At 44.1% G+C, this 24,666-nt stretch overlaps 1 protein-coding gene across 1 annotated transcript in view; it reads right to left on the bottom strand.

The window, feature by feature from the left end:
* Positions 1 to 24,666, bottom strand: part of RBFOX1 (RNA binding fox-1 homolog 1) — a 1,254,735-nt gene that overhangs the window by 402,247 nt on the left and 827,822 nt on the right. The window lies entirely within an intron of this gene.

Raw genomic sequence — 24,666 nt, 5'->3', positions numbered from 1 at the left:
CACTCAGCTGCTAACCAAAAGGTTGGCAGTTCTGGTTCAACCAGAGGTGCCTTGGAAGAAAGTCCTGGTGATCTACTTCCAAAAACTCAGCCATTGAAAACAGTACAGAGCACAGTTCTACTCTGACACACCTGGGGTCGCCATGAGTCAGAATTGACTCCATGGCAGCTGTCAATGTACCCTAAAATCACGGATGAGAAATACACTCAAGCCCATACGTGAAATATTTCTGGTGCTTGAAAATACTCCAGTGATTATTTGGGATATGTTACCTTATAATAGATAAATTCCTATGGGATCAATGAATTGGAATTATACTGACCTGGGTGTCCCACTTACTAGCTGTGTGACTTTGAACAAATGGCTTAGCCTCTCTGACCCCCAGTCTCCTCACTAGAAAAACTGAGATAATAGTCCCTCCCTCGCAGGGTGCTGTGATAATGAAATAAAGTCTTCGTTGGTCTCTGGACACCGTCCTTGGCATCATATCATTACGTACAAGGCAGGGAGCACATAATCATTCTTGTCACGTGTTCCTGTTCTCCTGATGGGTTGGCATAGACAGAGACATTATTGGCTTCCGATGGAAGGCACAGATAACATTCAAATTGTCACTCTCCTAATCTTCCTAAGAGCAAAGCACGGAGGCGTGTTTAGAGTTCCACAATTTCGAGAGCAATGGTGTGAAAATGTGTTGAAAGGAGTCTACTTAAAGAATGCTCAAGGCCAGGAGTAACTGAAAATCACCTTCAAACCAAACATCTGCTCACCACACCCCTCCCCTCATAGTAAATAGGACACATGCTATACATTTTGTCAAAATGGGGAGCACCTCCAACTCCGCGGAACACGGTCAACTATCGGCTTTTTCTAAATCCAAATGTCAATTCCTCCACTTTTAGATAGCCAAGGTGTTTTTACACTACACTAATTTTAGTTGCTTGATTTAGCTGCATAATTACATTTCTAGATAATGACAGCGGACACCATTTGGCAGAGAATTCAATTACTTAAGGCTGCCGTTTGGCCATCTTGACGAGGTCTGTCTGTAATTGATTCTCACGCATCAAAGTGGCCACATTGTACAATTCAGAAAGCTCTCGTAACAGCTGCAAGCTGACCCTTCTTACTCAATGGCCGATACCGTTTCTAACTTTAGCTTTTGACTGTGACTCTCAACACTGTGTTTCTGAGGAGTTAGCCACGAGTGCGGAAGCATCCCCCTGTGACGGAGGTGTTTTCCTAGTCCCTGCTTCCCTTTAGTAATCCTGGTGGGGAGTGCCGGGAGTCAGTCTGGTAAGGATCAGGTCAGGCTGAATTATGTCTCTTCACTGTTATCAAGGGAGCCCTGGTGGCACAGTGGTTAAGAGCTCTGCTGCTAACCGAAATGTCGGCAGTTCGAATCCACCAGCCGCTCCTTGGAAAACCTATGGGGCAGTTCTACTCTGTCCTATGGGGTCGCTATGAATCAGAATTGACTCAACGGCAATGGGTTTGGTTTTTTTCAGTTTTAGTGTTAAAAAGTGGCAAGAACATTGTGCCAGAAGGCAGGGGACTTAATTCAGGCAATTGAGCCAGAAATTTACACATTTAGGGTGTTATTTTTTCTCAACATAAAACAGAGGTAACATCCACTTACTCTTTCTTCACTAGGAGTGGGCCAGCGAACAAACCTGTAGGAGTGTTTTGAAACTGTAGAGTTATAGAAATACAGTGTATTGTTACATTTATTACCATAGATACCGTTTCTACTAAAGAACCGGATGATTTCAGTTGGAGAGAAATGGGAAATGCATTACATAAAGGACATACAGATACGTAGCTATACCCTTTGCAGATGATAACACTTTTCTTTGCTTCCTCCCTCCTTCCCTTCCTCCCTCCCTCTTTCCTTCCCTTCTTTCTTCCTCTTCTCCCTGAAACAAAATTTTTTTCTGCCCCCAAGTAATGGATATTCTCTCCTCTCTTTGTGCCAGGAAGTTCAGAGCCAATTATGAGTTTCCATTCTGTCCATTTTGTTGGCTTTTACTGCCTGCATATCTGTGTTCTTGCCTTCCTGTCCCCACCACCTCCAGTCCTAACTACTGTTACTCATATCTTCTCTGATCTTACATTTATACATCATTGTCATATATGATTAGAATATGTATATTATTGAGAATGTATGGAATGCATCCTCATTCTAAACCCACCTCAAATATTTTATGAAATAACAAAAGACATACATAAGTAGCAACAACCACTAAACAAAGCCCCTTGCTCCAAACACAGGTTCCGTCTTCCCAAATGGGAAGCACCTACTATTACTAGACTGCGATCCTTTCTTCTTGGATCCGTTTTCTCCACCAGAAGGCAGGCACCATACTCTGTGCCTCCCCACTCCCCAGCGGGTGGTGCACACGGCTCACGAGGCTCACTTTCAAGAGGTCTAGTGTGTGGTATTAAACACATGGTATATTGCCAGCATTGGCGGTTCAGTGGTAGAATTTTCACCTTCCATGGGGGAGACCCGAGTTCGATTCCCAGCCAGTGCACCTCATGCGCAGCCACCAACACTCTGCTGGTGGGGGATTGCATGTTGCTATGATGCTGAACAAGTTTCAGAGAAGATTTCAGACTAAGACAGACTAGGAAGAAAGGCCTGGTGATCTACTTCCAAAAATCAGCCAATGAAAACTTCATGCATCTCAACGGTCTCATCCACTACCAATCATGAGGATGGCGCAGGACCGGGTAGTGTTTAGTTCCACTGTGCGTGGGGTCACCATGACTTGGGGGATGACTCGTTGGCAACTAACAACAACATGGATATTGCGGGCACTAAAAAAATGTGGAATAAAATGGTAAGCTGAAAGGAGAAGGGAGGCATTTCTGGGAATGTCCAGAAAACAGAGACAGATTTCCAAAACGGACTAAACTCAAAACAAAGTCCATATATCTTACCTACTCTGGCTATCGTGAAGTATCAGAGCTAAGGCAGAGATTGGCAAACATTTTTCTGTACATGGGCAGATAATAAATATTTTCCATGTTGTAGACATTATGGTCTCGGTTGCAACTACTCTCTTCTGCCATTGTAGCAAGAGATCGACCAAAGACAACACATAAATAAATAAGCGTGGCTATGTTCCAACAAAACTTTATTGACGGACACTAGAATTTGAATTTCTTGTAATTTCCATATGTCAGAAAATATTATTTTTCTTTCAATTTTTTTCAACTATTGTAAAATGGTGTGAGATACATTCTTAGCTCAAGGGTAGTACAAAAACAGGCAATGGGCCAGATCTGGCCCACGGGCTGTAGTTTGCTGACTCTTGATCTAGAGCATATATTTATCTAAACTTCTACAAGTCAGACAGACTTCAATACGAAGGCTCGTGTGTATTCCTTTGTGTTCCCTGCTGCTTCCTTACCCGTTGCTCGGCTTTCTTGTCACCTCCTTGGTGCTCCTTCTTATGCTCCCCTTCCCTGTGTTAGGGATTTCCACGGAGAGATTTTCCCTATCCAGATCTTCTGGAGCCATTGAGGCTGGATGAACCTCTGAAACTGTTGTCCTGAGATCATCTTTAAACTTTAAATCTTAAGCCAAAAATAACTCCTGATGTTTTCTTTAAACCAAACAATAAGTAACCTTATTTAGTAAAGAATGTTTGCCTTGAACATCATTCTCTTTTGAAGAACTATCTATATGGGATCAAATCACTTAGGAGGCAGTAAGTTCATGTGACTGGAGGAGGAACAATTTGGAAAAGGAGGGCAAGAATGGTTGCACAACTTGGAGACTGTAATCAATGTCGCCAAACTGTACATATAGAAATTGTTGAATTGGTGTGTGTTTTCCTGTGTATGCTTTTAACAATAAAAAAAGAGAGAGATTTTTCCTTCTTTTTTCTTAGCCAGCCTTTGATAATTCTATCTCAACCCTTCTTCCCCCCTAAATTTTCCATCTTTTTCCACCTTCCATGATGACTCTCCCTTCTCAGTTATTAACTTCTCTTTTCCTTTCCAAGATCAAAACAGATCCTCTCCTACCATCAGACATGGCGTCTCCTTCTCCAGATTCTAAATCAAACACGAAGATAACTCTGACCCCTGCCAGCTCTTCTAAGCGGCAGCTGCTGAAAAGCCAAACATCCATGTAAGAGAAGAAAAGAGGAAAGAAACAGAGGTGTTGGCTGGAGAATGGAAGAGGTGGGGAGTCTGGAGAAGATAAACTCCTGCTGTATGGGTTCTGTTGGCACATGTCAACTGCAGCCCCATGACCAAATTCAGTCCATAGATGACAATGATGATTTCTCTGCACTGTGTATAGAAGAGCTAACAATTTTAAGTAGAGACATTTCATGTAAAATTGAGATTTACAACCTCTCTTGAAAGACTGAAGGATCTAGAAACTTTGGGTCACATTTCCTTGAATCAATAATCACTTAAGTCTGGGGAGGGGGCTTCTTCCTCTACAGGTCAGGACCTCTTCATAAGACTGTCTCTACCATTCTTTACTTGCTCGCTGAAAAGAAGCCGAGTGTCAAATACCAACCCAAACCAAACCAAACCCATTGCCGTTGAGTGGATTCCAACTCATAGAGACCTTACAGGACACAGTAGAACTGCCTCGTAGCATTTCCAAGGAGCATCTGGTGGATTCAAGCTGCAGACCTTTTGGTTAGCAGCTGATCTCTCAATCACTGCACCACTAGGGATCCTGTCAATTACCAGTTGTCAACAATTAAGACAAAACAAAGGGTGCGTCTCTGTTCATATTGTTGAATAAGTTTACTGTTAACTGCATTTCTTACCTTGTGGATATTGACAATGGCAATCTCAAACTATGGAATTTATACAGGCTATTTAATTACTCAGAGTCCCTAGGTGGTGCAAATCGTTAGCGCACTCAGCTACTGACCAGAAGTTTGGCAGTTCGAGTTCACCCAGTGGCACGTTGGAAGAAAAGCTTAGTGATCTACTTATGAAAAAAATCAGTCACTGAAAGCCCTATAGAGCACAGGTCTATTCTGATATCCACGGAGTTTCCATGAGTTGGAATTGACTAGACAGCAACTGGTTGGTTATTTAATTACACCATCCTGTTTTCAGGCAAAGTTGTGTAACAGAGAATTTCCTAGCGTATATAAGGGCCTTCACAATTTTTCTCACCTTTACTCTTCTAGATTCATCCTCCAATATGCACTGCCCTTCCTTCTCAAATTACTCTTTATGTATAAACCACACTGGCATGCCGCCCTTGCCCAACACGTCTATGAATCCACGTCTCTATTCAAACTGTTTTCTGCTGTGAAGAATTACTCTCCCTTCCCTTCCCTTCCCTTCCCTTCTGCTTCCCCTTCTTTCTTTCCTTCCTTCCTTCCTTCCTCCCCTCCTTCCCTCCTTCCTTCCTTCCAATTCAACTTTGCTGGCCTAAGTCAGGAGCCCTGGTGGCACAGTGCTTAAGAGCTTGGCTGTTAACCGAAAGGTTGGTAATTCGAATTCACCATCCGCTCCTTGGAAACTCTATGGGGCAGTTCTACTCGGTCCTACAGGGTCGCTCTGAGTCAGAATTGACTCAATGGCAACTGATTTTTTTTTTTTTAAACAGGTTTGGCCTAAGTCAAATGTCACTTTTTTTTTTTTTTTTTTTTTGGCAAAGCTCCCCCCCAACCCCAGGCAGAACTAATCACACCACCACCTATGTTGCGCAGTCATTTTAGCATTTAGTTCAAAGACCAGTCACACTGCATCATTTTTTAAAGTGTGATTACTCCTTCTACCCGGTCTGTCAGTGTGCTGTACTGTGGTGGCTTGCATGTTGCTGGGATGCTGGAAGCTGTGCCACTGGTATTTCAAATACCAGAAGGGTCACCCATGGTGGACAGGTTTCAGAGAAGCTTCCACGCTAAGACTCACTAGGAAGAAAGGCCTGGAAATTTTCTTCTGAAAATTAGCCAATGAAAACCCTATGGATCACAACGGAATATTAGCTGATACAGTGCTGGAAGATGAGTGGTTTGAACCCACCAGCAGCTCCGAAAGAGGAAGGCCTGGCGATCTGCTTCCATAAAGACTACAGGCAAGAAAACCCTATGGACAAATTATAGTCTGTTACACAATGGGTCTCTATGAGTCAGAACTGACTTGATGGCAACGGGTTTTTTTTTGTGTGTTTTTTTTTGGTTTTCAACTGTGAATTGTTTAAATAAAATAGTGCTTATGAATGCAACTTGTGATGAACCTTCTTGTTTAAGAGCTTGCCTCCTTTGTACATGTTCCAGGCAAAAAAATGAAGAACACAGGAGCTAACAAGGGTGTTTGTGTTGCTTCTAAGCCTAGAAGCTATCGTTATGAAACCAACATATTCGAATTTCAAAGCCGACTGATGGTTTAAGGGGGTGATGAAGACAGTGACTTTGACAGCAAGAGTATTGCAAAGAATCCACAACACTGGGTCACCCACCCCACCCTGTAGTATGAAGAGCCCTGGCGGTACAAACATTTAAGCGCTTGGCTGCTAAAAGAAAGGTGGGCGGCTCGAACCCACCCAGCTGCTCCATAGGAGAAAAATCTGGCGATCTACTCTTGTAAATATTACAGCCCAGAAAGCTCCATGGGGCAGCTCTACTCGGTCACACGGCAAACAACAGCCAACAGCACCCAGTCATAGTGCCCCACCTCCAAAAATGGTTCTGAAGATGCACAAAGAAAATTCCAGTAGATCTTGTGAGTAAGGCAGCTGCTGATTCTCATTAGAAGCTGGAACCCCCAGTGGTAGAGGCAGCACTGTACTCCTCTTGGTTCATTAAGCGCTTCTTGACCTGATTCTCCTCTGAAAGCCAGACTGACTGGCTGAATGAGCAAATCTAAGAATATCAACCCCGCGCATCAACTCTGCTGAGATCAACAATACTTCAGGAACTGACCCCTGACCTGTCTGGGGATGAATGGCAACCTGGTTTGAGAATTTGTTGACCTTGTTGGAAGCAAACAAATACTCCCTGGGGACTCTGGGGGTGGGAGGAGTGAATAATCAGCTGCTCCCCTAGAGTTTCCTTTGTGCACATCTGCCTTCCGTGCTGCAGGTCCCTGCAGGAGCCAGGTCCAGACCACTCCAAACAGCACAAGTCTCGAGGAGTAACCAACTGGGCCTTTTAGCGCCAGCCTCGTGCACACCTTCCAGTCTCTGTGACCAGACTGAATCACCTGAGCCCTGTGTCAGTCCTTCCCCTTAGAGATGAACACCTGGAGTACTACCTCCCAATGTGAGCTCTGCACAATGGAAGCCTCATTAGACGTTTTCATATAAAAAGGATTCCATGGCCAAATGCATTTGAGAAATTCTGCTTGCTCTCGCTCCCTCTTGGGGATGCGTGATGGCTATTAGCATACTCTCAAAAAATCAGCAAATGGAAACCCTATGGATCAAAACTGTCCGATACACAGCGAATCCTGGGGATGGCGCAGGGCTGGGCAGGCTTTCATTCCTTTGTGCCTGGAGTCACTACAGTCGGAGACCACTCTAAAGCAGCTAACAACAACATTAGCATGTTAAAGCACCTGGGAAGACCTGGAAGAAAAAAACAATTGCTTGATCTTGTTTGATCCAGACTTTCTCAAAACCAATGATTTTTCATGAAATAAAATGTACATGTATACTACCAAAAGTCTGTCATGACTATACATAGTCTCACACACACCACACACACGCACACACACACACATCCCTATTTATCAATCACTTAGCACCCCTCTACACATATCTATTTATCTATCACCAAGCATCCATCCATCCGTCTGTCCGTCCATCCACCCTCCCACCCATCCATCCACCCTGCTATGTATCTGACTATCTTGCTACTGAGAATTTATTATGTATCAGGTGCTGTGCAAAGCACTTTACTCCTCCTCCTCCTAATTCATCTTTGTTTCTGTCTCCTCCTTTTTTCATCTCCTTCTACTTCTCCATCATCATAATTGCCACCATTTATTCAATGCTTACTATGTGCCAGGCACTGTGCTAGTCTCATCAAATGTGCTATCTCACTGTTGCCTCTCTGTATGCCCGTACTGTGTATTCTCTTCAATGTCTTATCTGACAGAGGAGAAAAGTGAGGCCTTGGGAAGTGAAGTGCCTTGGACAAACAATAAGCTCTTAAATGGCGGAGCTACACCTTGAGCCAAGACCGGCTGTTGAGCCCCCTTTTTCTAACTGCTATGGTAAGCCCTTTTTTGGTATGTGACACCCATTAGCATGCTCTGAAAAATGATGGTCTGGACTAAACTCAAGCTGAGCAGCCTCTTTGTCTTCTTTGCCCTCAAACCCTAACTCAATCTCAACCACTCTGATCGCCCTTAGAGGCAAGGGAAGACAAAGGCAAAGAAATGAGTAACTAGGTAACAAGCTGGAGGAGATTTCAAAGCTTGCCTGAACCAGTCTTCACTGCAGCTTTGGGAAGTGGGGGATGCCTCCACGCAAGAGGAAGTCCAAGGCACATGGCAGTCACGTGGAACATCAGGAAAGAGTCACCATGGCAGGAGAAAAAGGAAGGCACATACAGGAGAAGGACAGCTAAACAGATTATCTTTACCTGTTGTTGTTGTTGAGACCACACACAACAGAACATACACCAATTCAACAATTTCTACACATAGAATTCAGGGATGTTGATTACAGTCTTCAAGTGGTGCAACCATTCTCTTCCTCCTTTTTCAAATTGTTCCTTCCCCATTAACATAAACTCATAAGCCCTAAACTCCCTATCTAACCTTTTGAGTTGCTACTCTATCTTTTGAGCTTTCTTTTTGGTGCTTGAAAGCATCATCCCCACCTCCATGACTCCCTTGCCTTTTGTCCCATATTAATGCTTCTTCTGGGGTGCAGTTGGGGGGTATCCCTAGAGCAGTGGTTCTCAATTCTATTTTTTGATTTGTGAACTACTCAAAATGTTGTCCTTGTCCTAGAAAACTGCGCCTAAAGGGACCCTTGAGAGGCCTCTGAACCCTACCAGGTTCTGAAGCATGTAGCCAACATGTGCTGAACTCTTTATAAAGGAAAGACATGGATAAAGTCAAAATCCATTACACCAGGCTCATCTTAACAGTTAGATGACTGTTCTCACACGCAATCATGTTGACGTGCTGACTGGCACTGTGACTTTGGGGATGTGTACCTGCCAGTCACAGGATGCTCGTGATAGCTTGGCAGTGTAGGGGTGGGGGAAGTTTCGAGGAGGCAAGCAGGTCGAATTACGTGGATAAATGCTAAGGCATTTCAGATTGTAAAACCAAGTTCGACAGTTGCCGAGTAGATTCTGACTTATGGTGACCCCATTTGTGTTAGAGTAGAACTGTGCTCCATAGGGTTCTCAATGATTGATTTTTCGAAAGCAGATCACCAGGGCTTTTTTCTGAGGCACCTCTGCGTGGACTTGAACCTTCAGCACTTGAGTTACCAACCGAGTGCATTAACTGTATTGAACCACCCAGAGACTCCAACCAGACACCAAGAAGTCCAAAAGCACCCTTACTGCGTGTTTGGGATTGAATTGTAACCCCCCAAAATGTGTGTCAACCTGGCTAGGCCAAGATTCCCAGTACTGTGTGATTGTCCACCATTTTGTCATCTGATGTGATTTTCCTATGTGTTGTAAATCCTACCTCTATGATGTGAATGAGGCAGAATCAGAGGCAGTTACGTTAATGAAGCAGGACTCAATCTACAAGATTAGATTGTATCTTGAGTCAGTCTCTCTTGAGATATAAAAGAGAGCAGCAAGCAGAGAGACAGGGGAACCTCATGCCACCAAGAAAGCAGTACCAGGAGCAGACCACATCCTTTGGACCCGGGGTCCCTGCACTGAGAAGTTCCTAGACCAGGGGAAGATAGATGACAAGGACCCTCCCCCAGAACTGACAGAGAGAGAAAGCTTTCTCCTGGAGCTGGCACCCTGAATTTGGCCTTCTAGCCTCCTAGACTGTAACAGAATACATCTCTGTTTGCTAAAGCCACCCCCTTGTGGTATTTCTGTTACTGCAGCTCTAGGTAACTAAGACACTGCTCTTACTTAATAATAAGTAACCTTCTAGACTAGGGTCTGGCTTCTCTCTGCTGAAGATTCCACCTCCAGCTTTCAGTGTCAAGAAACAGACACCATCAAGTGAATGATCGAGCGTTAGACGTCATAGGGCACCCACCAAACACGGCACCGGGTGGGGGCAAATGGAGGTAGAAATTACACTCGTTTTCAGAAACTATACAATCTGGTCTGGCGGAAAAGACACAGATGTGAGGGACCAGAGCCAAGCTGTGTCAGGTTGCACAGCTGAGCCTCACTGGGGATTAGCAACGGGACTGGCCACTGGCGGATGGTTTCTCCACGACGTCATGGCCAGGCAGCTGGTGGCTGCAGACAGCCTTTGACAGGTGGGTTTTTCAACGTCCCAGATTAGCAGCGCCCCTTTGGAATACTCTGGGGTCATCTAAGGGGAACAACCCCAAGTGACCTCATTTCCTCTCCGACTCTTACAATATAATCTATTTTTAATTTTTTTTTTTTTTAGGCACATACATGATTTGCTATTTGCCAGATACCTCCTAACCCTTTTAAGCGTTGACTCATTGAAGCATCATAACAACCCTATGTGGTAAGGCCTACTGTCATCTTCACATTACCGATAGGAAGGTCCCTAGGTGTCATATTGTGCTCAACTGCTTACTTAAAGGTTAGCGTTTCAAACCCACTCCATGGTGTTGTGGAAGAAAGTCCCGGCAATCTGCTTCCATAAAGATTACAGCCAAGAAATCCCCATGAAGCAGTTGTATTCTGTAACACATGGGGTCGCCATGCACTGGAATCAACTCAGCAATGTTTTGTTTTGTTTTTTGTTTGTTTGTTTTGGAAACTGAGACACAGAGAGGTTAAGGAACTTGCCCAAGATCACATAGCTTGTAAGTAGTGAAGCTTGCTGAAGTCAGGTTCAAAATCCCCTGCTATGCTGCCTCTTCAGGAAGGACATCTTTTTGAAAATAGATTTCTGCAGGTCTCCAATTGACTACTAAAAAACACCCTTTTTAAAAAATTATAATAGTAACATATCACATTGGCCAAGAACTCAGGTATTGGGGCCATACCATGCTTGGGTTCAAATCCTAGCTCTGATAATTCCTGGCTGTGTCTCCCTGGGCAAGTTACTTAAGCTGTCTGATTCTCAGTTGATTCACTTATACACTGGAGGCAACAATACTCTCCTCACAGGGTTGTTGTGGGGAGTAATTTTAATAATGTAACAATGCACTTAAAATATTCCCTGGGCTTAAGTCCATTTCTACGTGTATGAGCTCTATTCCAGGGGCTTATAAATTAGCATGGTCATGTCCATTTGCATCTGAACCAGAATGTCAGGCATTTAAGCGATTACTCACTCCCTCATCAACTGGTTGACCTCCAAACGTGCTGATTTCATCAATCAATAGGTCACCATTTTTGTTGAAGCGAGTTTGATTTGGGATTTTGTTACTTGCAACGGCTGTTTCTGGACTAACATAAAAGTGGTGGAAAAAATAGCAGATAAACATACACACATATATATGCATAGAAGGAAGTCATAGAGGGTATCTTTTGCTTGTTTTTTAGCAAACATTTTTTACAGCACTTGCTACATGTCAAACAATTCTATGCATTTTAACCATATTAACTCATGTCAAACACAATTCTATGCATTTTAACCATATTAACTCATTAAAGTTTTTAACAATCCAGTGGTGTTGGTACTCTTAATAGCTCCATTTTACAGATGAGGATATTACAACTCAGAGTGCTTACATCACTCTTGGCTAGTTGCGTGGGCAAAAAATATTAAATATACTGTGGAATGCCAAAAGAACGAACAAGCTTAGTCTTAGAAGAAATACAACTGGAAACGTTCCTTAGAGGCAAGGATGGAGAGACTCTGACTCACTTACTTTGGACACGTCATTAGGAAAGACCCATCGCTAGGAAAGAATATCATGTTTGGTAAAGAAGAGGGTCAGTGAAAAGGAGGGAAACCCTCAATGAGATGGATTGACGCAATATCCTCAACAATGGGCTCAAACATACCAACGATTATGAAGATAGTACGGGACCAGGCAACGTTTCTTCTTGTTGTACATGGCATCACCATGAGTCAGAGCCAACAAGATGGCAACTAAAAACAAAGAAGAGTGGAAGGGCCGCCAGGCAAAGCCATGCCTGTCTGATTCCAAAGCCCTTTTCTTTCCTTTGCATGCTTTGCATTACCAAGGATGTTGAAGCATTTGCTGAGTCAGGAATCCTGGAACCTTCGAAGGAGCTGGCACCGACACTCAGATGCCCGCATTGTAAACCTTAACTCCGCAATAACACCTCTTGTGAGTGCGGCCGAGGAAAAGCTGTGTGGGCAGTGAACAAGAATTCCAAAATATCCTTTCCAGAGAAATCTCAGTGCTGCTGGTCCCTGGCAGACACAGACCGTACGATCTCCAACTAGATTCAGACCCAGAGACACAGAAACACCAACCTGAAATCAATCTACCACTATCCACACTTTCTTTATAAATAAACTTGGCAGGCAGAGTAGCTTCCTCCTTCTACAGTAGCTTGCAAGCGTACAGGCTGGCCTTCAGGTACTAATTTTTCTGCTCGCCCACCTATCACCGATCTGAACGCAACAAGTCAGCATTCCGTATAATAATGACTGTGTCTGTTTGCATCTCCCCCACCAATACTGACTGGCACTCAATATGCAAATTCACAGATTCCAGAGTGGCCATTTGTTTCGGATTACCACGCGGACTTCCCTTCCTTGGAGACTCCACGGCTGGCCTCAAAGACGGGTACTCCTCTAAGGACCAAACTAGAACAAAGGGACAAAAGGGAACTGAAGAATTTAAAATAAGAATTAAAAAAACAAAACAAAACACTTGGCGTTGGAGTGGCTTCCTTCACCGCCGTAAACTTACCAGTGATGTCCAACTTGGAGTGTGGTTTGCTCCCATATGTTCCCTACTCCTACTGGGACCTAACATTTGCAGGCGCTATTTATCATTCTGGCTAGTCGTGTGCTCATCTGCCTACCTCGCTGAGCAGCCCTCGTTGTTATTTTTATAATTACTGGGAGTCTTTTTCATGTCGCACCCTGCCAGAACTCCGGCTCATCACACACCTGTTATGCTCAGAACACAGGCAAGGATGGGGGCGGGTCCAATCATGGACCAAAGGGGAAGACAGCCTTTCCTGCTAGCTACTGAAATGCAAAAATCAAGAATAAAGAGGCAGACCAGAGCCACTAGCTACCCTGTCTTTATTTTTTAAGGCGACACTCTGGGCCAGGCACTTGTTTATTTATTCAATAAACACTCTGTTTGCTAGAGAGTTAGTTTATTAGAACAAACACTCTTTGAATTTTTTGGCAAATATTAATTCATTTAGTCCTTATAATGACCAACAATGAATATCATCATCCCCACTTTACAGGAGCCCTGGTGGAACAAAGCTTAAGCACTTCCTGCTAACCGAAAGAGGGGCAGTTCAAACCCACCCAGGAGCTCCATGGGAGAAAGACCTGGCCATCTGCTTCCATGAAGATTACTCATTGTTGTCGAGTCAGTGCTGACTCATAATAGCCTAGAAAACCCTATGGGACAGTTCTACTCTGTCACATGGGGTCACTATGAGTCAGAATTGACTCAAAGGCACCCAACAACAACATTTTACAGTTGAGAAAACTGAAATAAAAAGAAGTGAAGTAATTTTCCCGAGGGTATAGAGATGGCAAAGGAAAACTTGAACTCACTCTGAATCCAGGTTGTCATGAGTAAAACCATTTTGCCATGTTACGTCCTAGTCAACATCACTGTCGCCATCAGGTATCATTATCACAAGCTCCTCCACTACCATCACCAAGTGTGAAAGCATTTCTTGAGCTCTTATCATTTGCTGGGTATTGTCCGGACTGCTATACAAACTATCTCACGCCATACTGATGATATTAATCCTGCTATTATCTCTTCAATGAATAAGGAAGATGGAAGAAGAATTGATGCCTTTGACTTTTGGTGCTGGTGAAGAATACTGAATGTACCATGGTCTGCCAGAAGAACGAACAAGTCTGTCTTGAGAGAAGTACAGCCAGAGTGCTCCTTGGAAGAGAGGATGGTGAGACTTTGTCTTACGTACTTTGGACATGTTATCAGGAGGGACCAGTCCCTGTAGAAGGACGTCATGCTTGGTAAGGTAGAGGGTAAGCGAAAAAGAGGAAGACCCTCAATAAAATGGATTGACATAGTGGCTGCAACAATGGGCTCAAACATAGCAATGATTGTGAGGATGGCGCAGGACCAGGCATGTTTGGGTCTGTTGTATGCAGGTTCACTATGAGTCAGAACTGACTTGACAGCACCTAACAACAACAATTATCTCTGTTTTATAAAAGTGGATACTAAGCTTCAGAGCTAACACCCATCTGTCAGTTTGTCTAACTGAGGTGGCTTAGGTGTTGTTATTATACTAGAAGCTGTGCCACTGGTATTTCAAATTCCATCAGGGTCACCCATGGTGGACAGTGTTTTAGTAGAGCTTTTAGACTAAGGTGGACTAGGAAGAAAGGCTTGGCAATCTGCTTCCAAGAATTAGCCAGTGAAAACCCTAAGGATCACAGAGTACTGTCTGACATGGGACTGAGCAGCATTTCACTCTGCTGTACATGCGGTCACACGTATTGGATCCAACTCTACAACCGCCAGCAACAACAACAAGCCTCAGAGAGGTTAAGAAACGTGCCCACGCAGCTGGCTCTCAACCTGCCTGATGTCCACGTGAATGCATTTAACTCCTATGCTCGCTTGATCAGAAGTGGAGGGTGAAGCCGGAGCCCCCCGGACATTCCATCAAAGTAGCTCTCCCCTCCACCCATCATAGTAGAAGTGTGTTTGCTAAGATGTGAGAAATCTCTCCCCAAGCTGGGGGGTAACTTTGGGCGTGGTGACTCTTGGCCAAACAACGGGCAAGGACAGCAGCTGAAACAAAGCTGAGAACCTGCGCTCTGGCCAAATATCACTCAGGGAGCTTTGGCCTCAGATACGCTAAAATCAGGTTGTCATTGGCTTAGATGAAGCCTCAAAACCCACTCCCCAAGTCCACCTTTTAGCCAGAGATTAGACAGGCATATAAAACAAACATTAACCCATGGGAGGAACGTGCTTCTTAGTTCAGTCAAGTATCTGAGACCAAATGGGCAACACCTGCCCAAAAACAAAGACAAGACGGTATGAAGCGCCAGGAAAACTGGATGAATGGACACCGGGAACTCGAGGTATAAAGGCAAAGGGGGAGAGTGCTGACACATTGCGGGGATCGCGACCAATGTCACAAAACAATTTGTGTATAAATTTTTGAATGAGAATCTAATTTGTGCTGGAAACTTTCCCATAAAGCACAATAAAATTAAAAAACAAAACAAAACAAAAAAACCCAGGCTGGTGCCCCCTAAACAGTAGCACCCCTCGGGGGTGCGGGGGTACAGACTGTACTGGGTGACGCTGTCAGAGGGGGTGACACCAAAATGGCTGTCTATAAAAAGTCTGTGCAGTGTTTCAGCTGCAACTGATTATTTTTTTATAAAAATATGCCTGTAGTTAGTGATAACAACAAAAACATTTTTCGTAAGCCCAGCTTACGTGTATCAATATACCTACAAGGCTAAAACTCTACGCTGAGTTACTTTTTGAACCTTCTAATGTGCTCCTGTCAGAGCTGTCGTTCTTACCCAATTACAGTGACGCTTTGTATCACGTGGTTTCATCTGCCCGTCCTATACCAGCAGGCGCTGTTGTTTTCATGACTGCCAGGGTTTTTACGGTCACAGATTTTGTCCAATGTTTTGGTATTTTAACTACAATATTGTAGTAATTAGTATTTGTGAAACCATATCGATAACTTTTTTGAGACTGAAGTAGGAATTAAAAGAAAAGAAGAAAAATCCAAAAAGGCCTCTGCTCAGTTACTAATAATATAATAACAGTGCAATTCAAGGTAGATTTTACATAACAATTTTGTTGTTAGTATTCATACAATCTAAGAAATACTACATTTAAGCAATTTACAACTATATCACATATTATCCTATGACTAAAATTAACAATGAACGTTACTAAGGATTCTATATGGCCTGGTAGGGGAGGAGGTCCATGGGAAGTGGTGACACCATCGGTTACCATACCAGGTGACACCAACCCTACTGATGTCACTGCTCCTAAGCTGCCACCATCCTCACCACAACACTCAGAAGTCTGCTTCTATGACCAGTTACCTTGGGGTCGATTCTAACTCATAGAGACCCCACGTGACAGAGGGTTTCCCAAGTTGTCATACTGATGGAAGAAGATTGCCAAGTCTTTCTCCCTCAGAGCCACTGGTGGGTTCAAACTGCCAACCTCTCTGTTAGCAGCTGAGCGACTTAACCATTGCGCCACCAGGAACATTCTATAAATGGTAGAATGCATAGCATTTCTCTTCTCCAAGAGTATCAGAGAAACCCTCCAAAGCTGGCCTTGTATGCAAGCAGCTCATTGTCTTATGTAATAGAGTAATTGCTGGCTAGAATTAAAGACATCATGATTTGGGAGAGTTGTTCATTTTCTGGTATAAAAAGTGAAGGATCCACCCCTCCTATTGACACATCTTCTCCTTGGCATGCTATACGAATGAGAAGGAAACGTAATTTTTTTTTTTGGAAATTGATATTTTTCACAAAGCCAAGAAGAGCTATCAAAATAAAGGGCTGTTTATTTGGGTGAATCACCAGCCTTTCACGAATTTCAAGCGCTAATTGCATAATGGGCCTTTACAAAATGCCATAATATGGGTTCGGCTGGTTTCTCTGTTTTCGGTTTGAAAAATAGATTGTTTAATAACCCATCAAAGCTATATGTAAACCAAGTAAACAACAGAGCAGATGTTGACTGCTGTCTTTTGCCTCGTAGACATAATTAAAGACAATGAGACACTCTTGGATTCATATAACAAAGGAGAAAAGCAAATACAAAAATCAGCACAATATAAATGTAAACAGCATTTGCTGGACACCTGCTTTCTCCCTCCAAACGACTGGGTCATATTTCCGGTGATGAACAACTTTCTAAACTTCTTTATTGACTTATGTAAATATGTGCATTCTGCCTTCGCTTTTCAGAGAGAGACGCCTGTGAAAGCCAATCTCTTCAAGTGAACACTTGTTTTGATTTCACGACCGCCGACTACCATCCTGGACAGCTTCAAAAACTCTTTTTAATTTTCTCACCAGCCTAAAAGTTCATAAAACCTGCTAGCCAAAACTGTCGCATGTATACAAGGAGTTCCAGTCCGAGAGGGGGGAGGGAGGGTGATTTATTGATTCATTTGTTCATTCATTCGTTCACGTATTAATTTAGGAATTGGACGACATAGACCTGTTTATTGCCTAAAAGCTTTACAATTATTTTTTTTTTTTAAAAGTCAGGCACATTTCCTAAATCAAGATTTCATCTTGTACATGAATAATCCTGTAGGGCAGAATATTTAAACTAACGTTCTAATTTTCTAAATATTCCATTTTGCTCCTCAAATGTCTACTCAGTCTTCTGTTTTCAGCTCTCCGTTCTATAAGCGAAGCAGCAGAACCACACACAAAATGAAACATACAATACAAACAAGAGAACGCAAGCGCAATTCAATACATCAGGCTTTTCTTGGCAGATATCTTCAAAGGGGAACTGAGGACTCCAAATAAGTCATTTGATTCTATCATTTTTTCTTCCACTTTAAAGAAGGAAGTAAAGAAGAGAAAACAAAAACCCTGCGTGTTGGCAGTAGGTTAAACTCAGAGTTGTCTGTGGCTCACTCGGCAGGAGAAAGTTTCCTAGGTCCAGAATCCTCCATTCAGAAAATAAAAGCCCTTACTTATGTTTGAAACAAAGCAGAGTCCTTCTTCTGTGAATAACTGAAGGGAAAAAACAAAAGAGCCTCCAAAATTCCATCGTTTAAAGAGCACGTGAAGCCCATTTGGCTTGTGATGAAGGGTGATTCTGCTTACAGTAAATGCGCCTTCTCTCAGCTGTTGTTTTTGATGATATAGAAGGAAGGGGGATTCTAATGGGATCTGCATCTCTTTATGCTAATAAAATGGTGTCAGCCCATTTTCACAGCCAACACCATAAAGCATAACCACCAAATGGGAAACAAATAGGGCCGTGATGCCCCTGTGAAACCAACCAACCAACCCTGAAACACCTAAGATGGGTCACAGCCCGGCCTCCATTCATTCTTTATGGAGAGGCAGTGAAAATGTCCCTAGGTGTATCCGATTAAACACACATGACCCGCCACTCCACACACACACACACACACACACACACACGGAGTGTGCACGTGCTCACTTACATGCATATGCACACACACACACATGCACACACACGCATGCACACACACAAAACCTCAGAAGCTCAGGGATGTTGTAAACCATGACATTCTTCTGATTTATGAAGCTGCCTTCACCGCATTGAGCTCAACAGCATGGCAAGCCGGGACCCTGCTCCCTGAAATTCCTTTATGAACACGACCAGGCCCCGCACGTGCACAAAAGCAGTGGTGTGGGGTGTATAAATCATTAATACAATGCCAGGCAGTGAGTGCATTTCCTGTGTTCGTTGGAGAGACCCTCCACACAACAGGGATTTGGGGATTGGAATTGGCTGCAGAGAAATACACACTCCATCATTCTCTGCGCGCTCCCCCCTGCTCTTTGCCTTCTCCCTTCCTCCCCTCCACCCTAGTCCAACAGCCTCACTGTGCGTTGTAGTCCATTAAACAATAACAATAGCGATTTAAAAATAAAATCAGACAGAGCTTCCAAGTTGAGAGATCGCCTGGCTTTCCCATTTTGACAAGTTTCGCCTTGAACAGAAAAGAAAATGACGACTTGGTGAAATGGGGCTGCTTTTGCAAAGCTAGAGGCAAGCAGAGGATTGGGTAAATCATGCAGAACCAGAGCCGGCACTGCGAGATCGTGGTTGTAAGTGTGGGTTCTGAGGGAGGAAAGCGGGTTTAAATATCAGCTCCCCCACTTCTGCCTCCGATTCTGCATCTGAAGATGAAGCCATTAATATCAACTCCCCGGAGGCCTTTCTGGGGGTGGGGGGAGATGATTAAATGAGGTTGTCCTAAATATGCTTAGTAGTGTGCCTGTCACGTACTACTCCATAAAAGTTATTGATTAGTTCATGATTATAATTATTTTATTATCAGCAACATCATTGTTGCGGGCGGCTGGGTTCCCTGGTTCCCTAAAATCGCCTTACCCAGCATTTCCTACTGCTGACTGAAGGAGCCTCATTTTTTGAATGGAGCCCAAACCAGACCAGTTGCTGTTGCATCAATTCTGACTCAGTGAGACCCCATGTGTGTCAGAGTGGAGCTGTGTTCCACAGGATTTTCAATGGCTGGTTTTTTGGCAGTAGATCGCCAGGTCTTTCTTCCGAGGTGCCTCTGGGTGGACTCGAACGGCCAACCTATAGGTTAGCAGCCAACTGCTTAACCATTTGCACCACCCAGGTGGCTGAATGGAACCAAAGAGGGAGGGAGGGAAAGAGGGAGGAAGGAAGGAAGGAAGAAAGAAAGAAAAGAATCCTCAAAGAAGATCGTGAGTCACATGTTCTAAATGGAGACCCCCCTATGGAAGATTCTGCCATTGCAGCATGAAGAAGAGAGAAGAGAGAATTTCTCCCTTCAGTCCCTGCCTATTTTAACTGCTCACTGCAAACCCTTAGCAAAAAAGAAAAGAAAGAAAGCAAAAAAAAAAAAAAAAAAGGCATAGTTTTGTACAGATTATTTGGATGAGAGAACCTGCCGGAGAGTTTAAGTGGAGACAATAAACGGGCCCAAAGTCGTTTGCAAGAGGTACTTTTGTGTTTCCAGAAATTCCAGGAGCAGGCAAGATGAAGAGAGATGGGGAACTAGGAGCCCCACACCTCCTTCTTTTGCTTCCGAATAAAGAGGACAAATGATTCAGCCGCAGCGACTGCGGTCCTCTCACTGGACAGATCCAGAGCCTGAAACTGCACACGTCAGCTTCTGAGTCTGTCTTGAAACCCAGGTGTCTGCCGGGGTGTGGGCCGCCGGCGCCAGGCACCACCAAGCTCCGGCAGGGCTCTGCCAGGCACTCCCCGATGCCAACGGGCCCTTTAGCAGGCATCGGCACGTTAGCAGTTGTGGGAATACGCTTCACTGTGTCCCCAAGTCCCCGCATCACAGAATAATGACATTCTGAATGGAAATAAATGAAGCCCTTGCAGTGTGATTCCGTCAGCTTTTGAAAGTAAATAACTTTGCTCGTGACAAGAGCAAGACAATTTTTATTTTCCCTCCTCCTGCTGTGGAGCATTAATTGAGCTGTGCAGCCATATTGCAATCCAACGCCAGCAAGACTAACAGTTGATGGGGGAGGCCGAGGGAGAAGAGACCCAAAGCAGGCAGGAGGGACCTAGGAGAGAGGGAGGCAGGCCACAGGTACACTGACCTTGTTGACTCTGGAGAAATTGAAAATGAAAATGCATGCGAAGCTTCGATAAACAGACCTTTTCTTTTCAGCGGTAGAATTCTAGCCTTCCCGACTAGAGACCAGGGTTCGGTTCCCCCCCAATGCATCTCATTCGCAACCACCACCAGTCTATCGGCAGAGGCTTGCCTGTTGCTATGATTCTAAACAGGTTTCAGTGGAGCTTCCAGACTAAGATGGACTAGGAGGAAAAGCCTGGTGATCTACTTCTGAACATCAACCAATAAAAACCCTATGGATCACAATGATCCAATCCTCAACTGATCATGGGGGTGATGCAGGACCAGGCAGCACCCCCTGTGGACGTGCATGGGGTTGTCATGAATCAGGGGCCGACATGATGGCAACTAACAACTTCTATAATACGATTATTCATCTGTTCATTTCTGTAACAGCCATCTACACCGTAAGGGTCCCAGGCACTGTGCTAATAAACATCTTCATCTGTATCTGACTTAATCTTACAAAGAACACTCTGAAAGGGTTATTCTTATCCCTGTGTTTCTCAAGAAGCAATTAAGACTCCAAATAAAGTAAAGTGACTGGCTCGATTCAGTTGGATCAGCTAATTGAATAACAGAGTCGGGATTAAGCCTTCAGCTCATAGTTTCCACCCTAGATACAGCTCTAGAGATACTAATTCTAAAAGCTGGTTCTAATAGATGTAGGTTTCTCAGCTGAATTTTCTCAGGCACTGGGGTTAGGCAGATGCATGCTGCAAAATGTGGACATCACTACTTATTCTGTTTTTGGATGCCAGAATTCCTCACTGTTAATGACAGACTCATTGAGGGGGGACAGCTCTCGGCTCTCAATCTCCTGTAAGAGCAGAGCATGACCCTTGCCTGGGCTCGGGCAGAGTGACAGAAAGCAGATCTCCTGAGGGGAGGACAGGCTATTTGCTGTTGTTTTTGAAAAGGGGAATCGAGTCCTCTAGGTGAATCCTGGGCAAACATCAAACACCAAAAAGAAAGGGTTCATTAAGGCTAAACCTTTTGTGCATTTACTCATCAGTGCTGGGAAATCCAAGGCCCTTTCAATCCTACAGCTGCCTCTACTTTGTTCTATGTCTGCAAAGGAAAAAAAAAAGTCATTACATCCTGAGAACACACACTACCCTTCTGAATGCTGCTGGCTCTGGCTCCGGTTCCGAATTTTGATTCTGTGTGTGTTTAAATACAACATAAAGAGGAGGATCAGAACCGGGTGAGGCTGATCTGCAGCTACAGCCTGGTAGAGCATAAAAGACAACAGCACCCCACCATCTCAATGCCCCATGTGCTGGACACAGGAAATAGATGGCTCTTTCCCTGTGCTGTGCTGTCTGGGTCACCGTCCTGGCAGAGGGGCGAAAAGGTGACAGAAAGAAAGGAGCTATAGTCCTACTCCTTGAAAGGTGGTTTTGGGGGAGGAATGAGTGATTCCAGGCCAGGCGTGGAAAGGGATTCCTAGAAAAACCAATGGACTGAGCTAATGTGTGGTCAGCACTGATGGTCCACGAGATGACACAGAGAGGGACAACTGAATGGCATCTGCATGAGCACAGGGTCCTTGGCTTTGCTTACTGATAGAAAGACGTGGCAATCTGCTCCTGTAAAGATTACAGCCTTGGAAACCCCACGGGGGAGTTCTACCCTGTCCTGTAGGGGTAGACACCCAGTAAGAGCTGACACCTAGTAAGAGCTCAAAAAACATAGAATGAATGAATGAGCATACGGATGAAAAAATACTTATTTCAATAAATATAAACGCACTGGAAAAAAAATAATATCACGGCTGTGAATGCATGGCTATTTTTTGTTTAGGCAAGTCTGCATTTAACTTAAAAATAGAATTCAATTTAGAGGACAGTATTAAGTACATGCCAATAGTGGTAAGGAGTGGAATAAGGAATCCTGGTGGCAAAATGCTTAAGTGTTAGGCTGCTAACCAAAAGGTTGGTGGTTTGAACCCACCCAATGGCTCTGCAGGAGAAAGACCTGGTGATCTGCTTCCGTAAAGATCACAGACTAGCAAACCCTATGAGGCAATTCTACTCTGTCACATGCTGTCTCAATGAGTTGAAAACTGACTCCATGGCACCTAACAACGAGTGGATTGGCAAAAATTACCAAGGGAAGGCTTGAGTATCTGAAGTTTGGGAAACACTGGACCATGTACATCATTTTCAACTTAACAAACCCATTGTGTAAGCACCTTAATGAAGTGTTGAGAGAAGATACTGGCACATCTCATGGCGTTCCACCGTTAATGTCTTTCTTTACGGCTTTGATCAGAACCCTTTCTCTATCCTCTACTTCCAAAACCCCCAAAACAAAACCCACTGCCATCAAGTTAATTCCAACTCATAGTGACCCTACAGGATAGGGTAGAACTCCCCCGTAGGGTTTCCAAGGCTGTAATCTTTATAAGAGTAGATTGCCACATCTTTCTCCCAAGGAGCGGCTGGAAGGTTCAAACTGCTGACCTTTTGGTTAGCAGCTGAGTGTTCCACCACTGTGCCACCAGGGATCCTTCTTACTTCCAAACACGCTTCCAAATGCTCCCTAGGGTTCTCCGCAACTCAGGAATGGTTTCCTCTCATTTGTTCATGGGAAATTCATTTCCACCATTCCCCCTTTCCATTCCTCTCATTTCAATACGGCCCTAGGGAGGAAGAGAAAGCTCATCCTCTATTTACGGAGATTGTCCGACCCAGCCTGTGCCTGGGTCCACCACTTACTAACTGTCTATATATGGTCTCTGAGCTTCAGTCATCACCTCCTTGTGAGGCCGCCCTGACCAACCCATTGGATAAAGCCCAACAATAGCATCATCCCCCAAAACAGTTGCCACCGAGTCAGGTCAGACTCATGATGACCCCATATGTATCAGAGTAGAACTGTGCTCCATAGGGTTTTCAATGACTGTTTTTTCAGAAGTAAATCTCCAGGCCTTTCTTCCGAGGCACCTCTGGGTAGAAGAGAACCTCCAACCTTTTGGTTAGCAGCCGAGCACATTAACCGCTTCCATCACCCGGGGACATCCAGCATCATCCCAGTTACTCCCTATCCCACAACCTTGTTTATTTCTTCCCAGCCCTCTCTGCAATCTGAAAACATCTTCGTACTTTACTAACTTTTGCATCATCTATTTTTCCTTTACAAGAACATCGGCCCTATGGTCGTAGGTACCTTTCCTAATTTATTAGCTGCAATTTCGCAATGCCTGGAAATAATTTTTGAATGAACAACTGAAGGAACAATTAAGCAATTAAATGAACAATCACATACACTTATAAAAAGGGGTGGTAATCCCTGCCTCACCTTGCTTGTAAAGATTTTGTTGTTGGCAGCAGTCAAGCTGGCCCCGACTCGTGGCGGCCCCACGCACAGCAGGATCAGACAGTTCTGATCCACTGGGTTTTCATTGGCTGATTTTCAGAAGTAGATCACCAGGCTTTTCTTCCTATTCCATCTTAATCTAGAAACTCCAGTGAAACCTGTTCGGCATCCTAACAACACACAAGCAAGCCTCCACTGACAGAGGGGTGGTGGCTGCACATGAGGTGCATTGGCTGGGAATCGAACCCGGATCTCCCATACGGAAGGGGAGAATTTTACAACTGGACCACCAACGTCCTCTTCAAGGTTGTAGAGAGGTCCGAATGTATTTATTCATTCACCCATTCATTATTCAGTTGTTTATTGAACACCTACTATGTAACAGACCTAAGTCTAGGCATCACGGGTATAGTAACATACTGAATGGAGAAGTCCCTGCAGCCAGCTGCTTACAGCCTAACAGGTTAGAAAAGGCCTAGCAAACATGGTTTGTAAACTGTCGGGTGCTTGCCAAATATAAGTGAGGATATAATACTGATAAGAAGAAAAAAAATAAAACAGTTGCCAATGAGTTGATTCTGACTCATGGCAACTCCATGTGTGTCAGAGTAGAACTGTGCTCCGTAGGGTTTTCCATGGCTGTGACCTTTCAGAAGTAGATTGCCAGGCCTTTCTTCCAAGGGGCCTCTGAGTATGTTGGAACTGCCAATCTTTTGGTTAGCAGCCGAATGCTTAACTGTTTGTG

Source organism: Trichechus manatus, unplaced genomic scaffold (assembly GCF_000243295.1).
Source record: "Trichechus manatus latirostris isolate Lorelei unplaced genomic scaffold, TriManLat1.0 scaffold00024, whole genome shotgun sequence".
Taxonomy (NCBI): domain Eukaryota; kingdom Metazoa; phylum Chordata; class Mammalia; order Sirenia; family Trichechidae; genus Trichechus; species Trichechus manatus.
This window is presented reverse-complemented; position numbering and strand designations above follow the sequence as displayed.